This window comes from Uloborus diversus, chromosome 4 (assembly GCF_026930045.1).
Source record: "Uloborus diversus isolate 005 chromosome 4, Udiv.v.3.1, whole genome shotgun sequence".
In the NCBI taxonomy this organism is placed as follows: domain Eukaryota; kingdom Metazoa; phylum Arthropoda; class Arachnida; order Araneae; family Uloboridae; genus Uloborus; species Uloborus diversus.
Window position 1 is genome coordinate 6,112,531 of NC_072734.1, and position 14,616 is coordinate 6,127,146.

At 32.9% G+C, this 14,616-nt stretch overlaps 1 protein-coding gene and 1 long non-coding RNA gene across 2 annotated transcripts in view; one reads left to right on the top strand and one right to left on the bottom strand.

Annotated features, from left to right (window-relative positions):
• Positions 1 to 14,616, bottom strand: part of LOC129219778 (forkhead box protein O-like) — a 210,970-nt gene that overhangs the window by 139,009 nt on the left and 57,345 nt on the right. The window lies entirely within an intron of this gene.
• On the top strand, positions 1,418 to 9,691 carry LOC129221116 (uncharacterized). The gene is made up of 3 exons (XR_008580476.1): positions 1,418 to 1,482; positions 4,303 to 4,394; positions 9,326 to 9,691. It is a non-coding gene; the product is annotated as an uncharacterized LOC129221116 (long non-coding RNA).

Genomic DNA, 14,616 nt, shown 5'->3' on the forward strand with positions numbered 1-14,616 from the left:
GAAAGAAACGCAGCCGCTACTAATAACACTACCGGGGTTGAATTCTAAGAAACGCTCATTTGCAATAATTGATTTAGAATTTGAAGAAAGGCTCTCCATTCTTTGCTAATTGCTTTTCAGATCACAGAAGGACCAATGGGGGAAAAGAAAACGACACGAGGAGAATAAAACCGAGATAAGTTAATTTTATTTCATTTCTAGGGGTGACCACCTGGGGGGGAGGGGTCATGGAGCAGATTGTGTTATTGAAATTTTTAGGGGGATGTTTAAGGCACATTTTCCTCCTTTTTTGGAGGGGGCTTCCGATTTGGGGGGTTTACGTGGTTTAGGGGGGTGCACCCTTGCTCTTAGGGGGCTGGGCACACCTGTCATTTCTAATACTAAGCACAATAAAACATTCTTCATTCAGTTCAAAATTTTTTAATAGAGAAAGATGGCTTAATTGAACGGCAAAATCTGGTAGTTCACTAATTATGAAGTCGGAAACTGGATAAGACCTATGCGAAATGAAAGAACATAAAATCAAGATTGGGAAGAAATGAACATGAAGCAAAAACGAGTTGATGTGTGCATCACATGCCTTCCTTTTACTCCAATTAAATGTCATTTTCTCATTATTGGCAGTTTTGATGTGATTCAATAGTTTACTCTCTAAATATCACCAACAGTGGCCAAATTGAAACCAGATTATTACAAAAAAAAAAAAAACACCATTTTAAAAATCGCCAAATTTGGCGACAAAACTTGGCGACCAAAAGACTGATGATATATCGCCCAGTGTCAGCCAAATTATAACACCACTTGAGTTTACATCGAAATTAACAATGATTTCCCCCAAAAAAGGGGTAAAAGATCCTCTTTGGAGCATCCGAATGCAACCAAGAAGGAAGGTGCACAACTAGACCCCACTAGGAGTCTGAGTACCAAATTTCAACTTTCTAGGACAGTCCGTTCTTGAGTTATGCGACATACATACACACATACGCACATACATACACTGTAAAAAATTTCCGTAAATTTAGGGGCATTGGCCATAAAATTATACGGTAAGTGCCCTTCTTCAAGAAAACAGCGCAGTGACCGTAATTGTAGAAAAACTACAGTAAATTTAAGTTGCGTTGACCGTAAAATTACGGGGCAGTCGTCAAGTCCCTTAATCTGTGCAGAATACGGTCATTCCCCGTAATTTGCTAGCTGATAAAGATCACGTGTCGTTGTCACGTGTTTCTACGCAAAGAAGCGGGAAGGAGAAAAGTCAAGATATATGCCTTGTGTTGAACGAATGTTGTCTTTAGATAACCTTTTTTAATATGTAATACATGATATACGTCTTACAATATCTGGACCAAATATACGTATTGGAGAGTAGAGACTCTGTCATCCAGGCTCTCATCTAAGTATTGCTCCTAGGCGTCGAAAAAAAAGAAAGAATGTTGTCTTCCCTCGCCATGTGATTCCAATGTCTGGAGTCAAAAATATTAAGTAAGTGTTTTTTTTTTTCTATACTATTGTTTAAGTGTAATTTTAATCTGCTGTTCTTTTTTTATTAGCTATTTTGATAACAGTAATTTGTGAGCATTGATTGATGGCGAGTACCGAAGCTTCGCTCTAACGTTGAAATTTAGAATTGATATTGATTGTATCAAGACGTACTTACATAATACAATGCATGCAAACGTGATGCAATATAAACGCACAAATGAATATCATATTATGCTCCATGTGTTTTAATTTCCATAGTTTCATTCAAAAATTTCTGCAGTGTTTTTCTAAATTAATGTAATTAATTAAAGATGTTGTGCATGAGGACAAAATGAATTATTTACTAATTCTCTGCATGCTTTATAGTCCTGGTTTTAAATAACCATGATCAATGACTAATAGGAATTGGTTACATTTTTTAGATTGTTTTTAATGAACTCAAATGTTACATTTAAACCAATGAAATTAAACATAGGTACGTAGTTGAAAATAAATTGCTTTAGGCTACCTATTAACGACAGATTCGTTTTTAGTAGAAAATATAAATAATGACATCATTGTTTTCATTAGTTTCACAGCTAGAAATGTTTAAAACATGTTTCATACATTTTTTTTAATAGCTAAATCTTTAAACAGTTATTCATACAATTATTATAAACCAAAAATAATGTGATGAAACATGTATTTCTTATCAAATTTCAACACTTAATTACTGAATTGTTTCTGGTTCAATGTGCCTAAACTTATAAATTAAATGTAAATTTCCATAATAATACTATGTTTTACTGTAACTTACAACTATTCATAACTTAAAATATAATATTTTGTATAATAATTACTGTAAGAAGAATGTTCACATCATTAACTGCTGTATTGTCTGAACCGCAGCTCTATATGAAATTGAAGCAGTTTTCAATTTGCTCAATCTGAGCGGACGAGAAGCCATGTCTTTCTAGTAGGCTGTGTTTTCATCATAGAAGTTAAGTATAGGTTTTTTTTGGGGGAGGGGAGGAAGTGATTAAAGTGGTGAGATTGTGCTATTGAAATTTACTGTGGGTATGCCTTTTTTAGAGAGTCGTTCATGTGACTTATAATATCAAATAACTTTTTATTGGGGGTTGCATAGCCAGGATTTCATTTCTTTAAGGGTCTAATATGCAGAATACAGAGTGGTTCAAACGGGGTGACCCCCCTCCCCCATCGTATATTTAGTGTTATGTTCGTTACGCAGTCACTTTACAGTCTTGAAAGTAGTAAAAATCGGCAGAGCACCATCTATGTCGTAACACAGCGGAATTCTGCTCCATGTTATTGCAGATGTTTTGCTGGGTTCGGAGCAGAATTTTAAACGCAATGTTCTAAACGCCAAAATTGAGTGGAATATGGTGCAGAATTCAGCTGTGTTGCAACATGGATCTTGTTCAACTGAAGTTCTTAAGACTTCAAAGTAACTGTTAAGCCCGGCTCTATAAATTTTTGCCCCCTTGCAAAAACTTAGTGGGTCCCTTCCTAGACCAGCAGTGTATATTGTTTACGTAAATAAGTCTCAGTACTAGTTTTTTTTTCTTTTTTTTTTCCTCAATTTCTTGGATCGTGGATCTCTTAAGGATGTGCCCCCCTCCCCCCCCCCCGAACTGCAGGTACTCAGATCGGAGCCTGAACTGTACAGCAAACATTCAACCATAGTAAAATTAAACGAGGGTTACTCCCGCTTTCGGACCACTCTGTGTATTATACAGTGAAGCACAGTTTATACGTTTCTCTTTTATACGTTTTTATCATTTATACGTTTTCAAAATTAGTCACTGCTGAGTCCAATACATAATAAAGAAAACCTATTATACTTTTTTTCATTTATACGCTTGTTTCATGCAGTACTTTCAAAAACGTATTAATGGTGCTTACTTGAAGTTTTCTTATATACGACTAATGAGAAATTATGTGTGAAACAAATATTGTTAATAAACTGGTTGTACTACTGTTTTTTGAAGTGTTTCATTCAAATAGTGTTATAATCGAATGTTTGTTGTCAAAGGCACGTTTCAAGTCATTCTTTCGAATGATTTGGTTCTGGTATGAATGTTTTTGACTGGAATGTGTTTTAATCATATTGGCAGGTTTATAGGAGTCATGGTTGCAGGTCCTTGAAGTGGGGGAGGGGCAGTGGTGTATCCACAGAGGGAGCAATTGGGGTGATCCCCCCCCCCCCCCCGAATTCACAAACCTAAATTTACCTTTGTAAATTTAAATTTGTAAATTCGAAAAAATTCCGGAAAAAAAGGTCCTCAAACTCTCCCCCTCCCCCCAAACTCATCACAAAAAATCGCCTACAACTGTATTTTTACAACTTTAGTTCCAAAATTTTTTCAGGGGAGAGTCCCTCAACCCCCTCTCTCCATGTCATCAAAGATCGTCAAAAATTTTGAATTTTTGGAGCTTCAATTTCAAAAAAATACCCAGAATCGAAAATGTTTTCGAAAATGTCGTTCATTCAAATTTTACGGGGTTCTTGAATCAGAAAGGAATGGGCCCCGACTGTTGATCCTTCTAGTCTGCTTTGTCTTATGTGTGTACAGTTATAAAACTATTTCAATGGTGTAGTTATTTGGTAGTAGGTACTTAATACATTCTAAACTACTGGGCTTATACATTTTTCTTTTTAGTTTTTTTTTTTTTTTTTGGTTTTTACGCAGTTGGGTTTTTTGTTTTTATTTAATAATTTTTTATTTAATCTAGGGTTTTTTAATATACATGATGCATAATCATACCCATCATTTTTTATTTTGTTCCATATACTTAGTTGAATTTTCTTTCACCCAGACAATCCTTGCTTTAAAGTTTGATCCAGTTTGCACAATTGGGTGAAAAATAACTTTTGGATCAAAAAGTGTTTCATCAAAATTTATTTAGAGGTATGTATTAATATTTTATTTTAAGAAATGCTTTTCTAAACTCTATTGAGCGACGATCAGTTTCTTTGCTCAGAAACTAACAATTGTAATTTTTCTACTTGTATTCAGTGCTTTTATTTCTGGTCGCTGTTGTATTTAAATGTTATAGATATGGAAAAATAAAATTTTATAATAAATTTAAAAGAATATAAAATGTTAAGTATAATTGTGCCACAGAGTGATGTCAGATGAACTGGACACGAAAACAGAACTCTTCATTTTGTAATCTTAGGTAGTCTATTTGTATTGTATAGGTATGAGAACACGTCCTATTTGTATTGTATTGTATAGGCAGGGCGCCCATATGCAAAGTTGCAAGGGGGGGGGGCTCAAATATTTTTCTTTTGGTTTAGCTATATATTTTCCCCATGGAAACTGATTTCAGGACAGATTAGAGTCATTAAAATTTGACATTTTTAATAACTTATTCATTAATGGCTAGAGAAGAAATGTTTTTACATTTTTGCAAGGAAAAAAGTACTAAAAGCAAGGAAATTCTAATTTCAAGGGGGGGGCTCTAGCCCCCCTTGCACCCCTATATGGGCCCCCTTGCCTTATACGTATATAAACTACTGTATTTCGGATTGGCAACATGTGCTACAACCAAGGATACTTGGACAGTTTTCAACAGTTAAAATCTCAAACCTGGCTGCCCCACTGCATACCCATCCATGCTCGTCATTGGAGGGGGGGGGGGGATTTCCCCCCTCCCTTTCTTCCAAGAAAAAAAGATGAGCATGGCTAGGGTATGCACGGGCGCTGCCAGTTAGGAGGTTTTAGGGGCTCAATTCCTAACAGAATCCTTGGTTTTAACACCCATTGCCGATCCTAATGCCTAACGCATTCACAGTAGTTAAAATGCCGGGCCTGATCCTACTTACGACAAAAGAAGTGCATTAGCCATCTTTTGTGGTACAACTTATAAATGATGAAAAGGTTGATATCAGGGGGTTAGATACTGCTATTTTAGGGCTGGTCATGCTGAAGAATATTTTTAAGGTGCATAAAAAATTCTGAAAATACTTGGGTGTCAATTAAAGCAATAACTTAGCCAGAAATAAAGCACCTTGTGGGACATAAACAATACTAATTAATTTTAAAAGCAATGAAAGGAAGTTGTATTCCAGATTTTTACTTTAAAAAATATTAAGTGAATTTTAAAAAAAATTCTCCAATTGTTTGCAGGTTATTCATTAAGTATATTTGAACACAAAGTGATTGGATAATAATGTCGGCAGAGAATTATGACCCTCGCCTTGTATCCATCGTTGCATGTAGGATGCGCAGATTTCCATATTTATTTTGAAAATACAGTCAAACCTTATTAAAACTAACTCCAAGGGACCTTTATAATCTATTGGCCTTCACCTTAGTTTATCTTATCAAAATATCAATCATTAACAATCAGTAGGACAGGGATCACAAATGTAGTTTATCTTAGCAGAAATTCATTTTAAGCATGTTCAAAATAGTATATGTTTGATATTTTGTTTTCCAATTGCGATGTTTGCAATCTAAGAATTATATTAATCATATCAGTAACACTCATTTACTATTGAAAAGAACCAAAAGTAGACTGCTAATAAAATTTACTGTAAGGGTGTCTTTTTTAGGAATGTCCTTCTTTGAGGCACCGTCTTTTAGGGGATGAGCCTCCACTATTGTGGAACAGATACCTTTGTGTTTTTTAAATGATTGTTTTTTTAGTGTTTTAATTAAATAGTGTTATAAAAGAATGTTTGTTGTCGAGAGTTTGGTTATTGATTTCTTTTGGATGATTTGATAGTTCAATTATGTTTTTGAGCGAATATTTTATTAGAATTCTAGTCAAATATTTGACTGAAGACTGAATATTTGGCTAAAAAATGTAATTTTTGTATTTTTATTTTATGGCAATTCAGAATTGAGGATGCTTATCTATTTTCTGTAGATTAATTATTTTGTTTTAAGCATTACATAATATTTTGAATGGTAAAACTTCCGAAATCAAAATGCTGCAAAATTTAATTTCTGATTGTTTTCTTTGCACGTTATAAATTGCCTTTTTTAAACATTTGTGAGACGAGAAACCTTTCACAAATTGATTTTTTCTGCTTAGTGTTTCATACCTAAAAAGTTCAGTGGCACTTTGTGTCTCCTCATTGCAGATTTGAGTTTAATTCCCCGTTGGGCACAGTTGATTCGACCTTTCATCCCATAAGTGGGTCAATAAAATGAGTACCAAGCATGCTTGGAAACTAAACACTGGAGGTTCCACGTTCGGCTGACCACCTTACTAGAACACCTGCCTTTGCACCCCACAGCCCTCTGTCATGAAGATTGATATGGGCACGGTGGGATTGCCTCTAATTTTGTGCCACTGAGTTTAGTTTCATACTTATGACTTATAAGCGGTAAAAAAAAAATGTTTATGTGGCGTAAGATATAAAAGAAAGTGAAAAGCTACGAAACTTAAATGTAACATCTGAATGTTTTCTCTTGCACTTAAAATCACCTTAAATGAGTCATTCTTCAAAAAGTAACTTTTCTGTGACATGCCTTTTACAGTAAAAAATTTTAGGAACAATGATTTTTAATTTCATCAAAAATATATCGATTTAAACCTGCCACCAATTTTTGAATAATAAGTTTTATTTTAGTTTATTTTTGGTTCACAACGTGTGAATTTCATTTCCGTGGCATGTCACACACCTTGTGTGGCTGTTTATGTTGCTTAATAACTTAATTAAAAGTATATACTTATTTATTAATTATTCCTTTCACAAGTGCCTCAAATGATAATTGTTTAAGTATATTTAACTTTTTAATATTGTGGTTTAGTTCATTTTAGTAGTATTTTACATGTATTTGAAACTACTAATTAAACCATACTTTAATTAAGAGAACTTAATATTATATTCCCACTAATCATTAAAATAGCTGATTGATTGCACAATTAACAAAACTACTACTTTGATATTAAATTGGCCTCAATTTTTAAATACTAAAAGTTTTTTTTTCTTTTTTTAAAAAAAATTTTTATGAACAAGGGATTATTTTATTTTTTAGTTATGCGTAAAATAATTAAAACTTAGCTGGGCCATTGTTTATGGTTACTTGTAGTAGGTAACACTTTCATGTAAGAACGGGGAAAAAAAGGAAACAAAAGGTTTCGAGATTGAAAAATATTTGCATTCAAAAGTTACGTTTTCTGAAGAATTACCCAAATGTGATAATATTAGTAAATAACAGGTTGGAAGTTTGTACTAGAGTACTATACATTCATTGTATAAAAAATTGTTTGCCTACTAATTGTCAACTATTTATGTTATTTACTATTCAATTGCTGACTAAATATTAAGGTATTCAGCCAAACCAAGTATTCGGTTTTGTGTGCCAAATAGCCAGCAGTATACCAAAAATCAACTGCATATTCAATGTATCCCTAATTTAAACGAAGAGCTTTTTCAAAGTTGGTGGGTATGCATGTTAAAACCCAGTGTGCCCCAAGTACTGAATATAGATCTTTTTTTAACGAACAACTGACATACACAAGGGAAAATTTTTCTGTTATTGGAATATTTATATGGATATTAAGCATGAAATAAGTTTTCAATTAAAAAGAAAATCCAAAAAGATTTAAAGTTTAAAATTTAAAACTATTTTTTCAGAATTTGTGGGGGGAAAATTGAAATTGATTTAAAAAACTTAAATTTTTCCATCACAGTTCTTTCTCGCGTTAAAAATTAATCATAGATAGCTTCTTTGTACTTTAAAAATTTTTGACCAGTACTTTTACTGGGAAGTCTCTTATTTTGGGGTAAGGACCTGAAGATTCCCGTAGTTTGTCTTTTTCCTTCCAACAATGCAACATGTTTTCTGTCTTTACTTTTCTTTTTGAACTTGGAAAAAAAAAATACAAATACTAAACCTGTACAAATGCATCCTTTAGGACTGGACTCAGACTCCAATATTATTCCTATAGCGAACAAAAGTAGTTTTATTCAAATATTATGTTTTTATTTATAAAATTTGTTTAAAAGTTTTATTTATGTATGGGCAAATGAAAATTTATGAAATAAAATAGTTTATTTTTATTTATCTTTTGTGGCCCCCCTTAGCCCCTCTACTAGAAAATCTGCTACCATGCTTATGTATGGGGTCAAAAAGCTTGGATGCTTATGCTCTGCAAAAAGGTGTTTTCAATATCTGTTTTTATCATACTGTAGATGCCCGTCAGGAAATAGCCCATATTGGCACTAAAAATTCCAAAATGTTTTTTCCCTGAAATTTCCCCTTATACTTGTACTACAGTTGCAGGTTTCCCCCAAGATCTTTGCAAGACTTCAAAGTGCTTTATGTTTAATTATATCTCTTAATGATCATCATTATTGTTTATGTTTTCAATTGAATATGATTCATTGTTTCTTTCTTTTTTTGAAATTGATGTTCACTAAATATTTATAACCTCATTTTGTTTTCTTTTCAAAACAGACCACATATTTTGAATTGATGTTGGAAAAATGCTTTTCTTTGTCACTCGTTTGATTTGATGAAACAAATTTTTCGATATTTACGTGTTTACCAGCTTTTATGCATTAAACTTAAGATTTATACATTTTAGCAGTTACGATGTCTTTTGATCTAGCCTTAATTATTTGTTTAATTTTATTATAGCTTTTATTTCTATGTATGCATGTGCTTTTTCCTAGGATTCCTGGAAATTATGTAAAAATCCTTTGAACATCATATTAGGGAGGAAAACCTTATGAAACCAGGGAAAGGGGTGAAAAAAAATAGGGTGCTTTAAAATGCTTTATTTTGATTTTCACTATTTAGTGAGAATGCTGCTCTGCTTTAAATGTGTGAAAAACAAATCATTCTTAATTTTCCTTATGGTGATTTCTTTTTAGGGCAATATTTTGGATAAGTTACTGAACTAAAGGATCCAAAAGGAATAAAGATTTGGAAAAAGTGATTCAACCAAGTTTTGAAAAATTTGACCATAATTTCTCTTCTGAAAAAGTTTATTTGTAATTATGTTGTTATTTAACTTGTAATTAGTGTAAAATAAACCTTTTTGATGTTTTAACTTCTTTGTTTTCATTGTTGACACTTCTGGATATTGTCTCTTCTTATTTCTTATGTAGACATGCTCACATATTTTTTTGGTAATAATTTTTGAGCTAAAATTCTTTCTCTCGATAAAATTGTTTTCGAGATGCTTACCTTTAATGGATACTTATGGTGTTTAAAAATTAATTTATCCATAAGTTTATGCTAGCTAGTAAAAAATGCAGTCTATTTTTGAAGTCGACTGCACAAGTTTTTAATTTATGTATAATTTAATTAATTTATAACTTTTTTAAATATGAAGTATAAATATGTTTTTTAATAATTTATATAACTTTTTTGAATGTTCTATGTTCTTTGAATGAACGAGGTCAGCAAACAAGTAAAGGCAATGGACGAACCATTAAAAAAACACTAGTTGCCAATGTTGGTAACATGTGTTTTAGCGATGAAACAAATTATTATGTATGTAAGCATTTTACATAAAATGTTAAGTGTTGTATTTTACTATAATCCATACAGTAAAAAAGCTTTACTGAATTTGTTTTTTTTTTTCAGTTAAGTTTCCCTTATTTCACGGGATTTTTTCTATATTTCTTTTTATACTTCTCTCTCTTAAACATGCATTCTCATTTTTAGAGATCATTTAATAGAATATTTATAATTCTGGCAACTGGGGTCCTCAAACTGCATTACTAACAGTGTTAGCCTATTTTACGTGTTTATTGAATTGTAAAAATGACTTGCATTTTATTGTGTTCTTAAAACTTTTATTCATAACTTGGTTCTTATATGACAATAAACTAAGTTTTAAAGCACCTAATAATTTATGGGCAATGACGATAAAGAATGACATTTTTTTATGAACATCATGTTAATTTACAGGAGGCAGTGACCATAGAAAAGTTTTATGAGCATAACGCCAATTTACGGGCAGTGATCCTAGAAAATGAATTATAGCTTTTACGGAAGTAATATCAATTTACGGGCAATAGGCGTAGAGAATAAATTCTAGCTTTTACGGGAGCAATATCAATTTACGGGCAATAGGCCTAGAAAATAAATTTTAGCTTTTACGGGAGCAATATCAATTTACGGTCAATGGGCGTAGAAAACAAATTCTAGCTTTTACGGGCATATAGTCAATGTACGGGCAGTGGCCGTAGAAAGAGGAATATAATTTTCACGGGCACATTGTCAATTTACGGTCACTCCCCTTTTATTTTACGGGGAGGAAATTACGGGCAAACCTATTATTTTCACGGTCAGGAAAGATTACGGGCAGAATATTATTTTTACGGGCAGTGACCGGACCATTTTCTGCCGGTCACTGACCGTATTCTAACGGTGAAATTTCTTACAGTGTACACGCATACAGACGTCACGCGAAAACTCGCTGTAATTAACTCGGGGATCGTCAAAATGGATATTTCGGGTGTCTGTACGTTCCTAGGCACATATCCACGTGTGATCGGGTTGAAAAATAAACTCAACATTCATTCGGGGGCGAGCAAAGTGGAAATTAAGGCCGATTTTTGTGTGAAAATTTTCTCGCGAATACAATAACTTTTTTGTAAAAGGAAGCAAAAAAAGGTTAGCATGCGTAGAATTGGAAAGTAACTAATTTTTATTTTAAAAAAATAATAATAAACAACGAATGAAATGCAGAAATTTTCAAAATAATTGCCAACAAGCGCCTCGGGGTAACACGGAATAAGGGGATGTCCTTTCATCCATAAGCTCACATCTTCCGCAATAAAGCCTCGCAACATCAAAGCACGTGGCTGCAATTTTTTAACAAATTTCTGTATTTCATACGCTTGTGAATAATATTGTACATTTCAGCGAAAAGGTATTCATTTATTTCTTACTAGTGGTACCCACACGGCTTTGCCCGTAGTAGAAAATTAAAAGGTCATTTAGTTCGCCTGTATATTTACAAATAATGGATGATGAATTTCTCGCCAATTTGGCACGTTCATTTGCTCGCCCATGTTGTGGTAGTTTGCTCGTCCACGTTATGGTAATTTGCTCGCCCACGCTATGGTAATTTGCTCGCCCATGTTATGGTAATTTACTCGTCCACGTTATGGTAATTTACTCGCCCACGTTATGGTAATTTGCTCGTCCACGTTATGGTAATTTACTCGTCCACGTTATGGTAATTTACTCGTTCACGTTATGGTAATTTGCTCGTCCACGTTATGGTAATTTACTCGCCCATGTTATGGTAATTTGCTCGTCCACGTTACGGTAATTTATTCGTTCACGTTATGGTAATTTGCTCGCCCATGTTATGGTAATTTACTCGTCCACGTTATGGTAATTTGCTCGCCCACGTTACGATAATTTCCACGGTAAAATGTTCTTAAAATTGGAATAGAAAAAGAACAAAATCGAATTTTCGAAAAATCGCTTCGAGGTGCTTCCCCCTAAGCTACGAACTAATTTTATGCCAACTTTCATGAAAATCAGTCGAACGGTCTAGGCGCTATGAGCGTAACAGACATCTAGACAGAGATCCAGACATCCAGAGACACAGATTTATTATTAGTAAAGATAATTACTCTTTGATCATGGCCGTTACTTTCGTTAACATTGTTGCAAAATCTCCTGTTTCGTTCGGGAGCCTCCTGAATTTTGATGCCTTCTCCCGAACTCCCTAACGAAGTCGATATCTCTCGAATTTTCATTAACACAACTAAATTACCTTAGAATTTTTTAATGATTAAAGTTCGGGGAAAATCCTTGCAGTTCAACTATCTTGATCACAATGTGAAACTTTTTCGTTCATGAGTAGTTTATTTGATTTTTCTCATCTTTAAAACTTTTATTTACCCCCCTCCCCCTCTCCCACACAAAAAAAAAAAAAAAAAAAAAAAAAAAAAACGCTTTTTATCTTTTTGTGAATTTCCGAAATTATTACCTTCTGCAAGAAACGCTAATTATCATTAAGGGGTTACAGTACCTCAAAAATGATGAAACGATCAAAAAAAATTTTTATTGCTTATTTCAAAACTAAAAACTATTCTGAACGCAGGGGAAAAGTTTCATTGCTTTAGTTCAAATATTTAAAAAGTTATGAGTGGTTTTAGGCCACGCTCGCTATGAGTTCTTATGCAAAAGAAAAACTTTAAACTGCTTTTTCTCGATGATGTTTTTTTTGTGTTTTCATGTCATAAGATTCCCTAAGGATTTTTTTCTATTAAAGATACAGCTTTAAAGTAATACTTTTTGCAATTGGGATAACATATTTGACAAAACTGTGCATTGGATAAGCATTTTATAAATTACTCTAATGTTTAGAGCATGTTAAACCTTTAAAAACCAAATTTTTTTTAAAAAAAACTTTGATTTTTTACATAATTAATCACAGAAAATTTTCGAATGGACTCATAAGCAAATGAATGCACAGATTTTTAGAGATGGTTATAGTGATCGTTTTGCAAAAAACGTTTTTTAAATTAGTGCAAAAATAAAAAAAACCTTAGGGATTTTAATAAGTTTAAATTTTCCTCAATATTTTTGAATTTACAAAAAAAGTAGGCAATATTTTTAAATTTTGGAAATAAATTATTGATTACGAAATAAGTATGCATGTTATGGTTTCAAAGAAATATTAAATTTATATAAATTACAAGAAATTGCTTGAGAGGTACTGTGACCCCTTAATGAGAGAAAAAATGCTTATGTCTCTATTAAACCTTTTTCTTTTCTTCTTCCTTTTTTTTCCAAACCTAAAAGTTGCCTTTTAACTCAAAAAAAAAAAAAAAAAAATCTCACAAGTTTTCATCTTTAAATGTTGGCATCTATAAATTAATCATAAAAATATACGCATAACAAAAATATTAAGTATTAGGATCAAGAAAGAGTTGATATTTCTCTGTTCCATATTTCTTATGATTTAGTACAATGTAAAAAAAGAACCTCTTAGATGCATTGTATACCTTCATAAAACTAAAACGCATGTTTTACAAGTAAAAAATGCTTTAATTCTTCTCATTATCCTGAGTTTATCGACCCATAAGACGGTGAAGGAAAAAAATGGCTAATCTTGAAAAAAAAAAAAGAACATAAATGAAGAAAATTTCCGTTTCAGAGACAGCATTAACTTATGACGCTTATAAAAATACGTAAGATCCTACGCAAAGAAAACAATGGACCTGTTTTTTCCTCCTTTTCCCATTCTATTTAAACACAATAAGACGATTCCATAAAAATTTCACAACGCATTTGTAAGCGAAATAGAAACTATTATGGAACATGGTTTTAATATTATTTTGTATCTTCCTTTTACAACAGTTCGTCGTAATGAATACGATTGCCATTTTTGATTTATTTTTTAGTCCCTTCGATTGGATTCGAAAATTATTGAATCAAAGAGAGCGGGGCGGGGGGGGGGGAATCTGAGTTGCCCCTCACTCCCACAATATTGCGGAAAGGGGATGATTGCATATGTGTCTAGTCTAAGTCAAATCTTTACTAATAATAAAGCTGAATGTCTCTCTTTGACGCGCATAGCGGCCAATTTTCATGAAATTTGGCGGAGAATTAGTCTATAGCATGGGGTGTGCACCTCAAAGCGACTTTTCGGAAATGCGATTTTGTTTCCTTTTTTTTTTTTTTTTTTGCAATTTTAAGAAAATTTTACCGAGCAAATTATTACAACACGGACGCATGAATTACCAAATTATCATAACGTGAAACCGTAGCATGGGCAAGCAAATGAACATAGCAAATTGGCGAGAAATTCATCATCAATTATTTGTAAATATACAGGCGAACCAAATAACCTCTTAATTTTCTACAACGGGCAAAGCTGTGCGGGTACCACTAGTTGGACATAAAATACATTCGTTATGCTTGTGTTTTAGTCTAATTTTTCACTACACCAGGAAGAAAAATGAGTTGTTTCTGAAAATTGTACGACAGTCACGCGTGCATTAAACTGTTCTTTTTTTTTTTTTTTTTTTTGAAGGATGGGGGGAGGGGGAGTTGCCACCACGAATTACAGCCTTGGGTGACACCCGGGCTAGAAACACCACTGCCTAAGGTTTCCTAAAATTTTGGCAGGGGTACCACCAAAATCAGTTTCATAAAAGAGCTCAAGTTTTGATAAAATCATACTTTT